We start from the raw sequence: 7,339 nt of genomic DNA on the forward strand, positions 1-7,339 counted from the left end.
TCAGAGAAGATTCATTATAGTAATTGGATCACACGGTTAAGAGGTTAAGAAGATGCATACATATCCTCTGCAATAGGAGAACCCAGGAAGCTGAGGACATGGTACAGTCCAAATCTGAAGGTCTGAGAACTAAGGAAATTGATAGTGTAAATCCCAGTCCAAGGGAACACTAGTGCCAGTCTTGGAGTCTGAAGGCAAGGGAAACTGGAGTTACGATGTCCAAGGGAAAGAGAGGATGGATATCTCAGGACCAGAAGTGAAAATTTGCATTTTCTCTGACTTTTGGTCCTGAGACCTAAACTAATTGGATGGTACTGGGTTATATTAAGTAAGAACAAGTCTTCCTTAGTTCATTGATTCAAATGCCAGTCTTTTCTAGAAACACCTTCACAAACATACTCTGAAATAATGACTGACCTATTATCTGTTTATTTCTTAACTCAGTCAAGTTCATACCTACAATTAACCATCATAACATATGAGAAGAAAATTTCCTTCAGTGTATTCTCTGCCTCTTATTACCTCATTCTTACTCCTGCTCAGACACTGAGATGATTTATCCTATTGGTGAATTTCGGAAGTTTGAATGGAGCTTTTCAAATCAGCTCTGCCCTTCTTCTTGGGAACAAAGGTTCATTTTGAAAAATGAGTTCTTCACTTCTTTATCCTGTGAGTCCTACCTGGGCAAACTAAGCCTACCTATGCTACTACAATGATTATTGAGACTGTTTCCAGAAGTTCCTGATTTCTTGGGTTGCATACTAGTAAATCTGCTTACTATCCAGATAAAGCCACGTATGCAAGCTCAGATTCTACCAGTTATAGAGGTGATTTTATGGTATTCATATTTAATGTCTAATACTCTCATTTTCTAACAACTTATGTAAGTAGAAGGTGGTGACATTTGCTGAGGACTGTTTCAGAAATCCACAACTTAACCAAGAGTTACACATTAATTAATATTACATAATAAATTATTAATTTCATTCAGGTAATTCTGTGTATCTTTAAAATATTTTACATAATGAAACAGCATAAATATGATGCTGTAAAATTTTACATTCAACTAAATCTTGATGTCAAGGACTAAATCAAGCTTTCTCTCCCAAAGGAATTATCCAATAGATTCTGATGACAATCAATCTTGCAGGAAAGCAGAGAAGTGACATTCATGTCATTATTCTCCATCATTTACATAGACACGTGATATATTAAATTAGGTTGTGAAAAAAGAAAAGGGAGTATGTTGCTCTGAAGTATAATTACTTGGCTCTACCAAGGTAAATCAATGTATCATGCACTACCTCATATGGTGCAAGTTACAAACAATCTGGAGACTTTTTGAGCTTAAGAGGAAATTCATTAGCCTTCAGGAAAGGCCCTACATTTCCACAAGTTAAGGCAAATATTTTCTAGTCCAAAGCATTTTAGAACAGTCCATGTGTATTTTACAATGACTCTGTAGATTGAACTAGAAATCTGTGGAAAGAATTTACTGGGAAACACAACTTACTCAATTATTTTTCTTCCATGTCTCAAGAATAACTGAATGGAAACAGGAGTAAGTTATACATGGAATTGACTCAAGCTTAAAATAATGAGTCCAAAAGGTCTGCACATGATGATAGTTAGTGTTATAAATGGTACAATGAGTATGAAGAAGCTACAACAGGAACAAAGAAAATAATTATTTATGTTAAATGGGTTCATATTTTGGACAAGAGACAAGAAAGTCACTAGAAACCAATGTAATAGCAAAAGCAAATGTTTGCAATGGATGAAACATGATGATTTTTTCAGAGAACCACAGATACTTTAGTACAGTTAAATATAAAAAGAGTGGTAAGCATTGTAGCATAGCAGGTTAAACCTCTACCTGCAACACAGGCATCCCATATGGGCGCTGGTTCGAGATCCTGCTGCTTCACTTTTTTTTTTTTTTTTTTTTTGCTTCATTTTTGATCCAGCTTCCTGTTTTTAATACACATGGGAAAGCAGCAGAGCATAGCCCAATTTTTTGTGCCACAGCATCCATTTGGGAGACCTGGAAAAAGCTCCAGGCTCCTGGCTTCTGCCTGGCCCAACTCTGACTATTGTGGCCATTTGAGGAGTGAAATAGAGGATGGAAGATCTCTCTTTCTCCGTCTCTCCTCCTATCTCTGTAACTCTGCAATTCAAGTAAATAAAAAATAAATCTTTAAAATAAATAAATATAAAAAGTAGAAGGCAATGAATTTGGAGAGGAAAGCTATATCCACTTTATGAAAGACTTTCTGAAGTCTTAATTACACTTGCAATTTATTCTGTACTAACACAGAACCATTTGATAGGTTTCTTAGTTACACAGAGAGGTAGAGAGAGAGGTCTTCCATCTGCTGGTTCACTCTCCAAACAGTTGCAATTACTGGAACTGAGCATATCCAAAGCCAGGAGCCAGGAGCTTCTTCCAGGTCTCCAACATGGGTGCAGGGCCCAAGCACTTGGATCATGTTCTACTGCTCTCTCAGGCCATTGCAAGAACAGGATTGGAAACAGAGCAGCTGGGACTTGAACTGGTGCCAATATGGGATGCTGGTGCTGCAGGCTTTAACTTGCTGTGCTACAGCACTGGCCACCATTTGATAGGTTTTAAACAAATGTAATGTTACATTTCTATTTTAGAAAGATCATAGTTGAGCAAGAGTAGAAATTGGTTTGAATGAGGTGGAGACTGTTAGTGGGAATTTGACTATTAAAATTCCAGATGAGAAAACTCATGGCTCTGCATGAAAATTAAACTAGGAGCTAGCTTTTGAGGAAAAACCATGAATAGAAAAATAGATAACTAATCTCTGCCCAAAAAACATCTTCATGTCTCCTTATTTGCTCTTAGTTTTAAGTGATAACACTTTGCATTTTTCTATATGTTTAAAATGTGAGTGAAAAGGAGAAGGACTAAGCATCTTGCGATTCTTTGTAAAAGGGCTAAGGCTGGGATTGGAAACCAAACTGAACTGGAAACAAAAGTAGCCTATGAAGTGTCAACACAGTTCTCCCTGGAAGACTCCAGCAATGGATTAGCCAAATCAGGGCAATTCAAAAGTTGCCTGTGGTCACTGAATTCAAGGCTTGTGACCATTTGATTTATGACTTGTTAATACTGACTTGTGACCCAAAACAAAGAGCTGACTGTGTAATCATATTCTAAAACATAACTATAATTATATCTTGATGCAGACTTTGTTTTTTGGTTTTTATTTTTATTTAAAAAAATTTTTTTTGACAGGTGGAGTTAGTGAGAGAGAGACAGACAGACAGAAAGGTCTTCCTTCCGTTGGTTCACCCCCCAAATGACCGCTTTGGCTGGTGCGCTGCGCCGATCTGAAGCCAGGAGCCAGGTGCTTCTTCCTGGTCTCCCATGCGGGTGCAGGGCCCAAGCACTTGGGCCATTCTCCACTGCCTTCCTGAGCCACAGCAGAGAACTGGACTGGAAGAGGAGCAACCGGGACTGAATCCGGTGCCCCAGCCCGGACTAGAACCCTGGGTGCCGGTGCTGCAGGTGGAGGATTAGCCTAGTGAGCCGTGGCGCCAGCCAAGACCCCATATTTCATGGTGGCTTCTGTCCTGTATTAGATCTCCAGGCAGGAAACTCCTCCATTTATTGCTTCATTCTTAGTGATTTTCGCTTTCTACTTAAGTGTTTGTCTTCCTCTACAATTTGTGCAGTCATTCTCAGAATGCCCTTAATTGTTGGCATCTTACCAGTTAGATTTCATTTCTAGACCTTTTTCTCAGCTAGTCATGAATTTCCTTAGAGTCATTATACTGGTGTTATGATTATCATATCAAATTATCATAATGTTAGATAATATTTTGTGAGATTATTAAAGTAATAAATAATGACAGCGTATTTTGGTATAAATTCTGGTACGGAGAAAACAGCAGAGTTCAGATTTGGACTTGTTTGCATGTAGGGCATGCTGATTTCCTTTTAGCTGTGTGATGGTGCAGCTGGTGTCTCAGAGTATATTCTTCACATGTAAAAGCAGAACAGGAATAGCTAAATACCTGTCTTGGGAGAATGATGTGAGGGGAGCTGAGGAGCGTATCATAGTCATGCATATGATTATTTTTCCTGAAACCTTTCCACAATGAGATTAAAAAGATACTGGAAGCACCATGTTGAATGCTTTGAAAAGAAAGTATTAAAATATTATAATGGTTAATGCTAATATTATTCTGCATTTGAGTAATCTACTCTCACATATTTCTAAGTTTAAACAAATAAAAATAGAAACCATATGCCATGAACAATTTCTTTTTTATCTCCATTTTTCAAAACTTAGCAAATACTAAGTGTATTTTGAAATATAATTGCTAATTGAAAATACATGGTATCATTGGCTATAGGATTATACTTTTCACACCATTCTTAAATTGTCAGGACACTAGGAATTTGTTAGCAAGTCACACCGTTAAGTCATATTTCAATGATAAGATAGAATTTTTAAAATATTTTGTTTTTCTCTAATCACAAAGATAACTGAGAAAATACTAAGCACATCTATTTGTTCACAGAGAAATATTCCATTCTGAGACTTGAAACTGGCAATAAGGAAATGTGAATTTTAACTGAAAGAGTCCCTGGGAGACTACAAGAAAGGTAAACATGACAGGGAAATGTGAGCAAAAATTTTTCAGTCAGCTGCAAACCTTTTTAAACCATTTCAGAAACACGACACATTTACCTCGTAAAATTGAGATGTTTTGGAAACGTTAGGGGTCTCTCTCCCTCTTTCTCCTCTGTTTGAGCTCGTCTTAAACTCTCCTCTTTGATATCAAATCTGCTTCAACTTCCTGTTATGGGAAATTGGGAATTGAGAACCAATGTATGGAAAATTCTGGCTATCAAAAAAAGAAGCTACAAATGGCCCCAGAGCCTTCTCAGCCTATAATGTTCGGGATGAGCATAAACAGGAAAGCGGCTCGGATGACAGCGACTGACTCACCATGTGCGCCTGGGACTTGTTTTGCAGTTCACCTGGCAGGTGCAATTATGTCGGCAAAGAACGGGATGAAGAAATGACCTTTGAAGGCAGCTCTGGGGTGTGGGAGTTATGTGTGGAAACCTTATTAGACATCGGAAGCAGAGCTTCTGAAATAATAATCCAAGTGTAAAATAGCACCTCTGGATAATTGTGGCATAATACAATAGTTTTGGCAGGAAAATTTGAAAAGAGATACCGGATAAAATGTGATTTGAAACTCTAAATTCTTATAGGAAGTTCATTTAATTTCCTGAGAGTTTTTTATTTGAAAATCCAACAAATTTGGTTGGATTTTTAATCAGTTGCATTTATGTTGAGTCCTTTTTTTGCATTATAACAGTGATGCCAAATATTAGGTTGACCTAATCAAACATTATGTGTTGTACATTAGCTAACAAAATATACTGAATTAAGGGATATAGTGTTATTAAAGGTAGGATTCTTAACTATGTTTTATATTACCTACTTCCAAAATACATTTTTGATGAATACATGTATACTATTTCTTTATAAAATACAGATATATTATTATATTAAAGAAAGAAAACAATTTGTATCAATATCCTAGCAAATGTAACTACTGTTTTTGAATACAACATTTTTTCCTGATCTTTCTGGCACATGTAACATAAAGAGTGAAATTTAAATGATAATGTTAATTTTATAGGCTGATTAAAATAACTATGCAAGTTTTTCAAATAGAGTTCATCTTTTCTATGATAATTAGTTCTTAAAAGATTTTACTATGTATTGACCCCAATGTAAGAACATGAACAAGAAAAATTCTTTGCCTTCAAAGAGGAATTTACTGCATAATGTCTGATTATGCAGACTCTACTGTAACAGGCCTAATTCCAGTTCTACAGCTTGTAACATAGTGAATTGCAGTAAATTAATATTTTTAAACATTAGCTTTTTCCTATATAGAGGAAAATAATGATAATAATAATAAATGGCAGCTAAGAATTGCAGAGTGCTTGTGATGTACTAGCCCTTTTCTAAGTGTTTTCCATGCACTAATTCATTTTAAGCTTACAACAACCTATGTGATTGGAAATATTATCTTCATTTCACAATAGAGAAACTAAGGCACAGCCTGATTAACTAACCAACATATATCACACAGCTAACAAGACACAGAGCCTGGAGTTTAGCAAATACTTGATGTATTTAATGTAATATTTTAATATGGTATTTAGTAAAATTCTGATATGTAGTAAATATTTAATAAATGCAATCTATTATTTCACTCTTATTAAAGAAACAAATCACCTAATTTTCATAGATTCAATAATACAAGTGTGTTGACATATATATGTATGTGTGTGCATATAAATATATATAATTGTTCCAAATTTACTGATATCCATTGATAAAGAGATTACACTGCTCATAACTATAAAGAAAACAATAGAATTTCAGTGAGTCCTTGTTTGTTGGGTTGAAGTTTGAAAGGCAGTGCAAAATAGTCATTGAAGGAAAGGAAATCAGGATGACCAGGTCTCAGGAGTGGAAAATCACAGCAGGTTCTCTGATGAAAGAATGGCATAGAACATAGGAGTGGTAACATATTTCAGAGGAACAGTTAACATGAGATACCAAGAGGAGGGATTTAGATGATTCTGAGGCAACAAGGAACCCCTGAAGTTTGAACTGGAGTTGATAAAACACAGAGATAATTTAAGAATATGAAGTCAGTACAGAATATAATGGTTATGGGTACAGATTTAATAGCTGAGTGTATGAGTTTCCCAGGACTTAGTTGGTTACCATATGATATGTTACTATGTTTTTTTCCGGTTTGTTATGTTTTTTTTTTTTTTTTTTTTTCACACCAATGTTTGTATTTTTGCCCATTTTAGTTAGGGTCTGTTAGGGCATAGGTGACATGTTAAAATAAAGGAGGGGGCTGGAATTGTGGAGCAGTTAGTTAAACCACCGCTTGCGATGCCGGAATCCCATATTGGACTACCAGTTAAAGTCATGTCTACTTTGCTTCCAATCCACCCTCATGATAATGCACCTGAGAAGGCAGCAGAAGATGGGCCCAAGTACTTGGGATCCTGCCACCCATATGGGACACTAGGATATAGTTCCTGGCTCCTGGATCTGGGTTGGCTCAGCAGTGGCTGTGTTGTGACCATTTAGGGAGTGAACAGCAGATGGAAAATTTGCTCTGTGTCTACCCTGCTCTCTGTTGCTCTGCTCTTCAGATAAATAAATAAATATATACATACATGCATAAATAAATCTTTAAAATAACGACATTAATTAAATAGAGGAGACTTCATAAAAGACATACTTATTGAAGT

This window comes from Oryctolagus cuniculus, chromosome 1, assembly GCF_964237555.1.
Source record: "Oryctolagus cuniculus chromosome 1, mOryCun1.1, whole genome shotgun sequence".
NCBI classification, from domain to species: Eukaryota; Metazoa; Chordata; class Mammalia; order Lagomorpha; family Leporidae; genus Oryctolagus; species Oryctolagus cuniculus.